Source organism: Homalodisca vitripennis, chromosome X (genome assembly GCF_021130785.1).
Source record: "Homalodisca vitripennis isolate AUS2020 chromosome X, UT_GWSS_2.1, whole genome shotgun sequence".
Classification (NCBI taxonomy): Eukaryota; Metazoa; Arthropoda; class Insecta; order Hemiptera; family Cicadellidae; genus Homalodisca; species Homalodisca vitripennis.
Window position 1 is genome coordinate 140,683,977 of NC_060215.1, and position 13,765 is coordinate 140,697,741.

At 34.8% G+C, this 13,765-nt stretch overlaps 1 protein-coding gene across 9 annotated transcripts in view; it reads left to right on the top strand.

Moving 5' to 3' along the window:
* LOC124369922 overlaps positions 1 to 13,765 on the top strand; it is a 180,448-nt gene that overhangs the window by 28,979 nt on the left and 137,704 nt on the right. For all 9 annotated transcript variants that reach the window (XR_006923130.1, XM_046828109.1, XM_046828108.1 and 6 more), the window contains exon 2: positions 637 to 742. The gene's annotated coding sequence lies outside the window, so the exon portion shown is untranslated. The remainder of the gene's footprint in view (positions 1 to 636; positions 743 to 13,765) is intronic.

Consider the following 13,765-nt stretch of genomic DNA (forward strand, 5'->3'; position numbering starts at 1 on the left):
TAATTATTCTCTCATAAGTTCTACATCATGTGATATTTTTATTTAATTACAATATTGTTATCAACTATACAAATGTACCTTTAATTGTTTTAAGGTGGCTGTAGCCTAAAACACTTACGCTGTGTTTTTGATCGTAGTATATTATGTCTCATTTCAAAGATATGATTAAAGCACACTCAAACCTAGTTTAGTATTTCTTCTAATGTGTACTTTTTCATATTTAAACGTTTAATTTCAACGTATAAAATCAGGCCCGTTGTTATTATATCATCGCCAAGAGTGTTTTTCAAATTTGAAACGGTTCAAAGGTAAAGATTTACGATATGCTAAACTTAAAGAATAGCCTCACCAGCTTTTCACAGTTTTCCAAGATGATCTTAAAAGTGGTTTAAAATAACACATGAGTGCCTAAATTGACATAAAGGTAACAGAATATGCTGTTTTCATAGCTAAGCCGCTATCTTACTTTTAGTTCGACCTGACGCTGACGCCACGGATCTGTCAATATCAACTTTATACAATAATAAAACTAATTACAGGACATTAAAGTCTCATCAAGAAAACAATGACTGAAACTTGTTAGTTTTAAGCTTACTACTTTGGCAGAGGTTTTAAGTAAATTTTCTTTTCGTGCAGGTAGTCATGAACTGCATCACTGCAGTTCCGCAATGATCTGCCGAGTCGAGGTCCGGGAAATGAGCTTGTAGAAGGCCGCCAATCCTCAAAATTTTTCACCGAACAGGTAAGCTTGATTATTTTATCTGTAAAAATAATCTTGAATGACTTCTTATAACTTCCTGTCCACCAAAATAGCCATTGTATTCAGTATGGTTTAAGAAACTTATTTATAGCTTCAAACTGTAATAGTTTGTTCCGAATGGATGAAACACTTGGGGTTGGAGATGTCTGAGGTCGTAGTAATAAATACTACAATGTAAGATGTTTACAAGCAAGTTTAACTGTGGCAAAGAAAACTTGCTACCATTACTTCTAGATGTTAAATAAAAATTAGATTTTATCACTTCGCTGCCAAATTGTGTTATAATGAAATAGAATGATATCTTTAGGGTGAGCCTAGTGGTTCAAATGTTCCTTGGAATTTTTCCTACGGACTTAGTTATCAAATAAAACTTTAAAATTCAATATCTTTAACTTTGATGTAGACACACGCGCGGTGTCACAATCTTGGCTCAAAATTGCAGCTGAAGTCGCAAAAAGGAAGATTATAAAAATAGAACATAAATTCGAAATAATACTCAAAGTAAGACTTAAAGTAGGACTAAAAAGATTTCAAACAAAACCGCATCAGGATTAGCCATTATCAAGACTTACATTCACGACAACGTGGTTCCGTTAGAAAGCCCACCACAACTTTATCATTATAAATCTGGCATATTAGACATCACCATAGGTAAATTAAATTACTAAATAAAATTTTACTTTATAATACATTCAAAATAGACTTCTCGCATGAAAGGGCTAATAATATAATATTATACGAAAAATGTTCATTTGAATTTAAGCGCGAGGTGGTAACCTGGTGGTAAACAGCTGTCGATCGGCTGCAAAGTTCAAGAGAGAAAAGATTACTACGGGTGCCAATTAGGTTATCATTTGCCGAGAATTTACTTCCAAGAACGTCGTAGAAAAATAACACTAAACAGTAAACTAGTAACAGGGTGCGAAAATATGTATTATAAGTAATACAACTAAATAACTGTACAAATATATTAAGTTTCTCGCAGAACTCCAAGCTTGTTCTGCAATCTTTTATGTTGCATAACTTTATTGCACTCGTTTATTGTATCCGCAATGAATTCTGTGAGGACATAAATTAGTGTTTTCTATATATCCGCAATTACCAAAGTTCCAAAGTGTACCCAACGTGTTTAATACAAATTTTGCAATTTTTATTTTTTCCTTACGATAGGAATTTACAACCCTAAGATCTCGAGGCGCATTTCCTTGAACCTAACGATAAAATTACCAAAATATTCAAATTTAAATACGTCTATTCTTTGTATAATGATAAATCTACTTCTATTTTTCCTATTGTTAGACATATCACTTGACTGGCTACGAAAATTTAAAATAATAAACCCAATCGCAAACCGTCCACAGAACATTAACAGTTCAAGCCTTAAACTAGTTTATATTAGGGATACATATCTCCTGTATCTTATTTTTCATATTTGGTGATGTAAAATTAATTTTCTCTAATTTATTGAAACGCCATCGAAACTAGTATAATAAAACGGTCAAAATTAGAACAAAGAAACGTATTTTGAACAATTATCGCCAGATTTATTGTACCAACAGCAAACTATTAAGAAAGCCGATTAATGGTAGCTATTGGATATTAATGTGTAGGAGGAAGAAACTGTTATACAATAGATCGTTGCCTGTTCTGCGTTACTACGAGTAGTGTTGTGGTTGGAGATCTATCTATTGTTGCAGAATTATAGGGCAATAGTACATATCACCGAGCTTTAATGTATACGTGACAATAATTTAGTGTGGGAACTGTGAATAAGCTTTTTTGATTTAATTACTGAAGCCGTTGTTTTACACTGTACACTGTTTTATTAATTAAATATTACAAGGGATGTACAGAAATATAATAATTATTAAACATACAGTGATGCCGATGTTGTTAATACAGATATTAAATTTATTTCACCAATTTCAATCCACTGTAACGAAGCCAGTGAAGGTAGTTAATGTATTATTGTTAATCGCTCATGTAAGAAATTGGGGTTTTCCGGATATGTTACATTGTTGTAAAATGCAAGTAAGGAAATTATGAAATACACACATTTTTCTATGGAGAATTATTTATTTAACGCATAACTTTGAACCCATATTCACAATAAAACTGGTAATTAAACAGAAATTTGTACCGAATAAACGAAAAATATAGGGTTAGAGATATTTGAGATCGTAGTAATAAAACTGGTAATTAAACAGAAATTTGTACCGAATAAACGAAAAATATAGGGTTAGAGATATTTGAGATCGTAGTAATAAAACTGGTAATTAAACAGAAATTTGTACCGAATAAACGAAAATATAGGGTTAGAGATATTTGAGATCGTAGTAATAAATAGGCGATATTTCAAATGTTAACTGTTGTAAATAAAACTTACAAGCAGAATTTTAAGATGTTGGAAAAAATATGACTTTGCCAGGTTGCTTCATAAATATAGTAATAATGAACTAAACTTATATCTAGTGGTTCCAACGTTCTTTGGAATTTAGCCTACATAATTAATCATTTATTGAAACATTAAAATGACTTCCCTTCACGTCAATGTTTAATCATCCGCGCGAAGTCCGCATCTCGGCGCGACATTGCAGGTGTGGTCACGAAAAGGAATGTTAGAATCAAACTAGTTCTCAAATAAAATTCATTCTAGGACTCAAGGTAGTACTCGGTTTATTTGAATTAGGAAGTTGAACAAGAACTCACGGAAAAGGCGTGCGATTTGGTAACCAGTGAGTTGTCGATCAGGTACCAATTAGAGAGAGAAAATATTACTGCGAGTGTCAATTAGACTATTATTCTGCCAAGAATTTAGTTCCAAGAACGCCAGAGAAGAATAATACTAATCAGTAACAAGCAACAGGTTGCGAAAATATATACTTCTAAAAAACATTTGGTCATTTGGATCGATAGTTATATTTAAGTCTTTTCCAGCTCAAAGTTTCAGTCCTGCTGGTTAAGGACTATTTGTTTGGTGTATCTGTCTCAAAATAGGTCATGCAACAGTACCTTATGTTCGGGCTTAGTAGGTTACAAGAGCAGCGGTTTGAGCGATTTCTAGGTTTCCCTTGTTTTTGTTTATTGTATATTTATTTAATTTTTTAATGCTCTTTAATACATTATTATATACATAAGAACAAGGGTCAAAGAAATACATTGTTAAAATTCAGTAGCTAGGTATTACCAGTATTTAATCTCTTCATTCCTGCTTTAGAGAATTGCCAATTGTCAGTCCATTAATAAGATTTATTAAGTTACTGTAATTCTGGGCCCCGATTCTTGTTGCTTCGGGTGACTCGTTATGAAGAAATAAGACTGCTTCTAGGATTTTAAGATTCCATACAGTGAGTATTTTAAACTCTTTAAAGGCTTGACGACAGGATTCTCTAGGCTAGAGGCTCCTTAGAACCATGACTGCTCTTTATTAAAGGATGAGAAGCCGCTGCAAGTTGCCTGCTGTAGTGCCCTACCATGCCACAATCGCGCACCGGAGGTTAGATTCGTGGAGGGCAAAGTCAATGATCTTTGCCGTTGCTGTGTCATTTATACTTTTTACTTTGCGGCTTACATTATATGCTGGGCTGAGCTTGTTACAAAAGAAACTACGTGGTTAAAGATCATTTTATTAACTGTATTGTATTGCCTTGTTAAGAGCGGTAGATGCGACTATGGCAAGTTGTACCGGTTCTTTTACCCAGGAGGAGTACCGTACAGTCAGCATACATAAGGGTATGGCATGTAGCTAGGGAAGGCACTTGTATATGAAATAAACAAAATAGGCTCAAGTACAGAACCTTGCGATATACCGCGTTTAATAATCTGTAGCATTTATTTTATAATGATGTGTTGTTAATAAGTTATTGGTGTGGTTTATTTCGACAAATTACCTACGTTTTGATAGGTAACACGTTATACAGTCATATAATTACCCTTTTACTCCACGATTCGTAGGTTTGTCTAAAATATATGTGTAGCTAAGGCAGTCAAAAGAGTAGTCGAGCAGGATAAAAGTGACAGTGTTACCATCCTCCTGTTAGTCTGTTAGGAATTACAAGGTTAATAAGTGCTGTTGTAGTCGATATCCCAGTCTAAAATCCGTGCTGCTGAGATGTAAGCAGTTGGTTCGTTGTCAGGGGTTGTGGGAATCTGCTAATAAAATAGCTTTCAAGTTATCAGAGATTTCATTGTAAGAGTTGAGAAAAACACTTGTTCTTACATGAAGGGGCATTAGTTTTATCAATAATACAGTACATTATAATATTGATATGTAGTGAAATGAGCTACCATAAACTATGCTAACGCTTCAAATGGTCTTCCCAGCTATAACACTTTAAGCATTAATAAGCTGAAAGGATGTATCTAGTGACTCATTACATAGGCAAGGTAGTACGAATATTCAGTTTCAACAAATTCACAGCGGGTACTGAGATGTTAACTGGTTGAGATGTGGTTAAGTTACTGTTGTCAGCTGAGTCATTAACAGGTGACAGCAATATATTAATATCGGTCTACATTAAAAAGCATCTTTGAGTTATGCTATCGCTTCTTTACTTTGGAACAATATATTACAATCGTATTGAATTGACGAGCAAACTTCAGTTATGGTAACGTTTCAAAATGGTCAGCCAAGCTATAAAATAATTAGCATTGTAAGCTAGCGACTAATTACAATGGCTAGATAGTAGGTAGATTCAGTTTATGCAAATTTACAGAGGGTACAGAGATGTTAAATGCAAGGCTAATAAATTCTGTTATGGCCGATATCACAGGCTGACATCTATATTGCTGAAATGTAAGATGTTGGTTCGTTGACAAGAGATGTAGAAATCTGTTCATTAATAATTTTTCTATATCAGTGGAATAAGTTAGTGTTAGGGGTATCGTCCAGTAGTTAGCTGCTTGGTTAGCGTTACCTTGTTTGAGATTGAAGTAATCTTTACATACTTCAAATGAGACCGACATGTTCCAGAAGTGAAAGATTATTTTATTATGTTAACATGAGGCCTAAATATTTCCTCTTAGAAAAAGAATTAGAAATACTATATTCCCCCATAGATAAAACCTCAGGATAATAGAACAAGTAAAACATTTTTAATGTTATATTTCTGCATGACTGCTCTACATAGGACATTAAATCTGGGAATCAATATAAATATGGCCTCAGGTATAAACAAATGTCCAAAAAATGTAAAACCTAATATATTCTTCCATGGTTGCGCTATATACTCATATATTAAAACATAATATATGAGTATATAGTATGAGTAGGAGAGAACACTTCTTTTTTGTAGATCAGTAGATCATTGCATGCTATATGAATAAAATATTGGAAACTTCAAGAAGACCCATTCAGAAATTTACGTTTTTTGCCAAAGAGGATGAAGATAAAACGCGCATAAGAGTTAACACCCTAACAACGTCCAAATTGCTGCCTGTTCCTCTTCGTCTTGTCCTTTGGAAGGGTATTCGATAACTTAGCTCCTGAGTAGGTCGGTAGGTCGGTTTCGTTTCTATGTCAGTCTGTGTACAGAGAGTTAGTAGCTAAAAGCATGCCTGGTGTTGAAGCTGTGCTTGTGGACACCAGTTCTTGGTTTTAGGGATACGTGATGGAGAAAGGAGACCGCTTCCATGATGTAAAGCTTTTCTACAATAAGTACTTTCAAATCTGTAAAAGCTGTAAAGGCGAGAGACTCCTTAGAACCCTGATTACATTTTAAATCAGCAAAGATTTGATCATATCCACCAGAACATTACACAGGTAAAACAGTAAGTCAAACTTTCTACGTAAAAATACTATCATTTTTATTAGTTGTGTTATCAAACAACTGTGAAATATATTACAATCGGTTTGAATTTATGAGCAAACTTGAGTTATGGTAACGTTTCAAAATAATGGGACAAGCTATGAAGTAATTAGCGTTGATATGCGGAAAGGATGTGTCTAGGTTCTCATTAAATAGGCAAGAGAGTACGTACATTAGGTTTAGGCAAATTCACAGGGGGTACTGAGATGTTAACTGATTAAGATGTGTGTTACTTTGGACAGCTGTGTCATTAACAGGAGGCAACAATATATTACAATCGGTTTGAATTTATGAGCAAACTTGAGTTATGGTAACGTTTCAAAATAATGGGGACAAGCTATGAAGTAATTAGCGTTGATATGCGGAAAGGATGTGTCTAGGTTCTCATTAAATAGGCAAGAGAGTACGTACATTAAGTTTAGGCAAATTCACAGGGGGTACTGAGATGTTAACTGATTAAGATGTTTGTTACTTTGGTCAGCTGTGTCATTAACAGGAGGCAACAATATATTACAATCGGTTTGAATTTATGAGCAAACTTGAGTTATGGTAACGTTTCAAAATAATGGGACAAGCTATAAATTAATTAGCGTTGATATGCGGACAGGGTGTGTCTAGGTTTATTAATTAGGCAAGAGAGTACGTACATTTGTTTAAGCAGATTCAAGGGTGGGTACTGTGATGTTATCTGATTAAGTTTGATGGTTTTGTGATCGGGTGTTACTTTAGACAGCTGTGTCATTAACATGAGGGCAACAATATATTACAATCGTTTGTATTTGATCGAGGCAAAACTTGAGTTATGGTAACGTTTCATACATAATGGGACAAGCTATGAAGTAATTATGCGTTGACATGCGGGACAGGTGTGTCTAGGTTCTCATTAATTATGGCACAGAGAGTACGTGCATTTGGTTTAGGCAAATTCACAGGGGGTAATGAGATGTTAACGGAATAAGTTGTGTGTTACTTTGGACAGCTGTGTCATTAAAGAGGCAAACAATATATTACAATTCGGTTTGAATTTATGAGCAATATTGTGTTATGGTAACTTTTTAAATTAATGGACAGCTATAAATAAATTAGCGTTGATATTGCGGAAAGGATGTGTCTAGGGTCCATTAAATAGGCAAGAGAGGACATACATTAGTTTAGGCAAATTCACAGGGGGTACTGAGATGTTAAATGTTTAAGTTGTATGTTACTTTTTTTTTTTTTTTGGACAGCTGTGTCATTAACAGGAGGCAACATATGTTACAATCGTTTGGAATTTAGGATCACTTGAGTTATGGATACGTTTCTAAAATAAGGGGACAAGCTATGAAAGTAATTAGCGGTTGATTTGCGGAAGGATGTGTCTTGGTTTCTAATTAATTAGCAAGAGAGTACGTACATTTGTTTAGCAAATTCACAGGGGGTACTGAGATGTTAATGTTAAGATGTGTGTTTACTTTGGACAGCTGTGTTATTAACAGGAGGCAACAATATATTACAATCGGTTTGAATTTATGAGAAAACTTGAGTTATGTAACGTTTCAAAATAAGGACAAGTATGAAGAATTTGCGTTGAGATGCGGAAAGGATGTGTCTTGGTTCTCATTAAATAGGCAAGAGAGTACGTACATTAGGTTTAAGCTATTCAAGGGGGTACTGAGATGTTAATGATTAAAGATGTGTGTTTCTTTGACAGCTTGTGTTATTAACCAGGAGGCATACAATATATTACATTCGGTTTGAATTTTATGAGCAAAATTGAGTTATGGTAACGTTTCAAACTAAAGGGACAAGCTATGAAGTAATTAGCGTTGATTGCGGAAAGAATTTTTCTAGTTTCTCATTAAATAGGCAAGTGGAGTAGTAGTACATTAGTTTTAGCAAATTCACAGGGGGTACTGAGATGTTAATCTGATTAAGATGTGTGTTACTTTTAGAAGCTGTGTCATTAACATAAAGGCAACATATATACAATCGGTTTAATTTTATTACCAAACTTGAGATAATGGTAACGTTTCAATATAATGGGACACAGGTATAAAGTAATTAGCGTTGATTTGCGGAAAGGATGTTGTCTTAGGTTCTCATTTTAATAGCAAGAGAGTACGTACATTAGGTTTAGTCGAATTCACGGGGGTACTGAGATGTTGATTGATCAGATGTTTGTTTCTTTGGAGCTGTGTCATTAACAGGGAGGGCAACAATTTTTACAATAGGTTTGAATTTATGGACCAAACTTTAGTTATGGTAGTTCAAATAATCGGGACAGGTATAAAGTTATTAGCGTTGATATGCGGAAAGGATGTGTCTTAGGTTCTCATTAAATAGGCAAGAGAGTAGTTAATTAGGTTTTAGCAAATTACAGGGGGTACTGAGATGTTAAGTGATTAAGATGTGTGTTAATTTGGAAAGCTTTGTCATTAAACTTGAGGCTACAATTATATTACTATCGGTTTGGATTTATGGAGAATAACTTGAGTTATAGTAACGTTTCAAATTAAGGGGACCAAGGTATAAAAGTAATTAAACGTTGATTTGCGGAAGGGATGTGTTCTGGATCTCATTAAATAGGCATGAGAGTATGATACATTAGGTTAAGCAAATTCACAGGGGGTACTGAGATGTTAAATGATTAAGATTTGTGTTACTTTAGGAGACTGTGTCATTAACAGAGGCAACTATATATTACAATCAGTTGAATTTAGGAGCAACTTGAGTTATGGTAACGTTTCAAAATAATGGAACAAGCTATAAAGTAATTAGCGTTGATATGCGGAAAGGATGTGTCTTGGTTCTCATTAAATAGGCATGAGAGTACGTACATTAGTTGATGCCAAATTCACAGGTGTTACTGTGATGTTAATTGATTAAGTTGTGTGTTACTTTGGACAGTGTGTCTATTAACAGGACGGCAACAATATATTACAAGCGGTTGTAATTTTAGCAAACTTGAGTTATGGTAATCGTTTCAAAATTTATGGGACAAGTATGAAGTAATTCGCGTGATATGCGAATGGTGTGTCTGGTTCTCATTCCTAATAGGCAAGAAGAGTACGTACATTGGGTTAGGCAAATTTACAAGGGTGGTACTGAGATGTTAAGTGATTTAAGATGTGTGTTACTTTGGACTGCGTGTGTCATTAACATGAGGTCAAACAATATATTACAATCGGTTTGAATTTTGAGCAAACTTGAGTTCTGGTAACGTTTCAAAATAATGACCAGCTATTAAAGTAATTAGCTTTGATATGCGGAAAGGATGTGTCTAGGTTCTCATTAAAATAGGCAAGAGAGTACGTACATTAGTTTAGGTAAATTCATAGGGGTACTGAGATGTTAACTGTTTATGTAGTGTGTTACTTATGGACAGCTGTGTCATTAACAGCAGGCAACACTTATAGTACATCGGTTGAAATTATGAGCAAACTTGAGTTATGGCAACTTTCAAAATAATGAGACAAGCTATAAATTAATTAGCGTTGATATGCAGGAAAGGGTGTGTCTAGGGTATCATTAAATAGGCAAGAGAGTACGTACATTAGGTTTAGGCAAATTTCACTAGGGTACTGAGCTGTTAACTGATTAAGATGTGTTACTTTGAGACATCTGTGACATTAACAGGAGGCAACAATATATTACAATCGGTTTGTATTTATGAGGCAAACTTGAGTTATGGTAACGTTTAAAAATAATGGGAACAAGTATGAAGTAATTAGCGTTGATATGCGGATAGATGTTTCTAGGTTCTCATTTAAATAGGCCAGAGGAGTTACGTACATTAGGTTTAAGGGCAAATTCACAGGGGTACTGAGATGTTAACTGATTAGTTTGTGTTGATACTTTGGCCAGCTGTGTCATTAAACAGGGTAGGCAACATATATTACAATCGGTTTGAATTTATGAGGCAATCTTGAGTTTATGGTAATACTTTTTAAATATTGGGAAAGCTATAAATAATTTGCGTTGATATGCGATAGGATGTTCTAGGGTCACTTTAATTGGACAGAGAGTACGTACATTAGGTTTAGGCAAATTAACAGGGGTACTGAGATGTTAAATATTAAGATATGTGTTACTTTAGGCAGCTGTGTCATTAACAGGAGGTCAACAATATATTACAATCGGTTGTTTGAATTTCTGAGCAAACTGAGTTATGTAACGTTTCAAAATAATGGAACAAGCGATAAAAGTAATTAGCGTTGTTATGCGAAAGGATGTGTCTAGGTTTCATTAAATAGGCAGAGAGTAGTACATTAGGTTTAAGCAAATTCACAGGGGGGTACTGAGATGTTAAATGATTAGTTGTGTGGTACTTTGGACAGGTGTGTCATTAAACAGGAGGCAACAATATATTACAATCGGTTTTTTAATTTATGAGCAGAACTTGATGATATGGTAACGTTCAATATAATGGAACAAGCTATAAAGTAATTAGCGTTGATATGCGGAAAGGAATGTGTTCTAGGTTTCTCATTATATAGGCAAGTGACGCTAAGTACATTTAGGTTAGGAAAATTCATAGGGGGTACTGAGATGTTAACTGATTTAAGTTGTGTGTTACTTTGAGACCAGCTGTGTGTCATTTAACAGGAGGCAACAATATTTTACAATCGGTTTGAATTTATGATAACTTGAGTTATGTAACGTTTCAAAATAAGGGGACAAGCTATGAAAAGTAATTAGCGTTGATAATTCGGAAAGATGGTGCTCTAGGTCTCACGTAAATAGGCAAGAGAGTACGTACTTTAGGTTTAAGCAAATTCACAGGGGTACTGAGATGATACTGATTAAGTTGGGTGTTTACTTTGGACAGCTGTGTCATTAACAGCAGGCATCAATATATTGCCACCCAAATCGGTTTGAATTTATGAGCAAACTTGAGTTATGGCAACTTTTCAAAATAATGAGACAGCTATAAATTAATTAGCGTTGTTATGCGCAAGGGTGTGTCTAGGGTCTCATTAAATAGGCAGAGTGTAGTTACTGTAGGTTTAGGAAAATTCCCAGGGGGGTACTGAGATGTTTACTGATTAGATTTTGTGTCTACTTTGGACATCTGTGGACATTTACAGGAGGGCAACAATATATTACAATCGGTTTGAATTTTATGTGCAAACTTGAGTTATGGTTAACGTTTAAAAATAATGGGACAAGCTATGAAGTAACTTAGCTTTGATATGCGGAAAGGACGTGTTTAGGTTCTCATGAAATAGGCAAGAGAGTACGTAACATTAGGTTTAAGCAAATTCACAGGGGGTACTGTGATGTTTACCTGATTAAGATGTGTGTTACTTTGGACAAGTGTGTCATTAAACAGGAGGCAACAATATATTACAATCGTTTGAATTTATGAGCAACTTGAGTTATGAACGTTCAAATAATGGACAAGTATGAAGTTAATTAGAGTTGATATGGCGTAAGGATCGTTTCTAGGTTCTTCTTTAAAAAGGCAAGTGAGTACGTACATTAGGTTTAAGCATATTCCAGGGTACTGAGATGTTAAATGATTAAAGATGTGCGTTACTTTGGCCAGCGTTCATTAACAGGAGGCCACAAGTATATTACATTCGGTTTGAATTATGAGCAAAAATTGTGTTATGGTAAACGCCCCCTTTCAAAATAATGGACAAGCTATGGAAGTAATTAGAGTTGATATGCGGAAAGGATGTTATCTAGGTTTCATTAAGTAGGCAATGAGGAGTACGAAATTAGGTTTAGCAATTCACAGGCGGGTACTGAGATGTTAACTGATTAAGATGTGTGTTACTTCTGGACAGCTGTGTATTAACAGGAGGCAACAATATATTACAATCGGTTTGAATTTATGAGCATATCTTGAGTTATGGTACTTTTTTAAATCTATTGGGACAAGCTATATAAATTAGCGTTGATATGGGAAAGGTAGTGTCTGGGGTCCCATTATTAGGAAGAGAGTAGTACTTTAGGTTTAGGCAAATTCACGGGTACTGAGATGTTAACTGATTAAGTGTGTGGTACTTTGGAAAGCTGTGTCTTACAGCTGGCAACAATATATTACAATCGGTGTGAATTTATGGAGAAACTGTGTTATGGCAACTTTTCAAAATAATGAGACAAGCTATAAATTAATTTGCGTTGATATGCGGAAAGGGTGTGTCTAGGGTTCATTAAATAGGCAGAGAGTACGTACATTAGGTTTAGGAAAATTCACAAGGGGTACTGAGATGTTCACTGATTAAGATTTGTGTTACTTTGGACCATCATTGTGACATAACAGGAGGGCAACAATATATTACATTCGGTTTGAATTTATGAGCAAACTTGATTATGTAAACGTTTAAAATTAATGGGAAAAAGCTATGAACGTAATTAGCGTTGATATGCGGAAAGGATGTGTTAGGTTTCTATTAAATAGGCAAGAGAGTACGTAACATTAGGTTAAGCCAAATTCACAGGGGGTACTGAGGTGTTAAATCTGATTATGATGTGTGTTACTTTGGACAGCTGTGTCATTACCAGGAGGCATATAATATATTACAATCGTTTTGAATTTATGAGCAAACTTGAGTTATGGTAACGTTTCAAAATATTGCGGTCAATGCTATGAAGTTATTTAGAGTGGATATGCGGAGGATCGTTTCTGGTTCTCATTAAATTAGGCAAGAGAGTACGTACCTTAGTATAAGCCAAATTCAAGGGGGTACTGAGATGTTAACTGATTAAGATGTGCGTTACTTGTCCGGCTGTCTCATTAAGGAGGCAATTTATATTACAATCGGTTTGAATTTATGAGCAAACTTGAGTTATGGTAACGTTTCAAATAATGGGACAAGCTATGAAGTAATAGCGTTGAATATGCGGAATGGAGTGTGTCCTAGGTTCTCATTAAATAGGCAAGAGAGTACGTACATTAGGTTAGGCATTCACTAGGGGGGTTAAGAGATGTTAAACTGATTAAGTTGTGTGTTACTTTGGCCCAGCTGTGTCATTAACAGGAGGCACAATATATTACTTTCGGTTTGAATTATGAGCAATCTTGAGTTATGGTTTAACTTTTTAAATTATTGGGTCAAGATATATATAATTAGCGTTGATATGCGGAAAAGGATGTGTCTAGGGTCCCATTAAATAGGCCAGAGAGGTACGTACATTGGTTTAGGCAAAGTTCACAGGGGGTACTGTGATGTTAATGATTAAGATATGTGTTATTTAGGCAGCTGTGTCA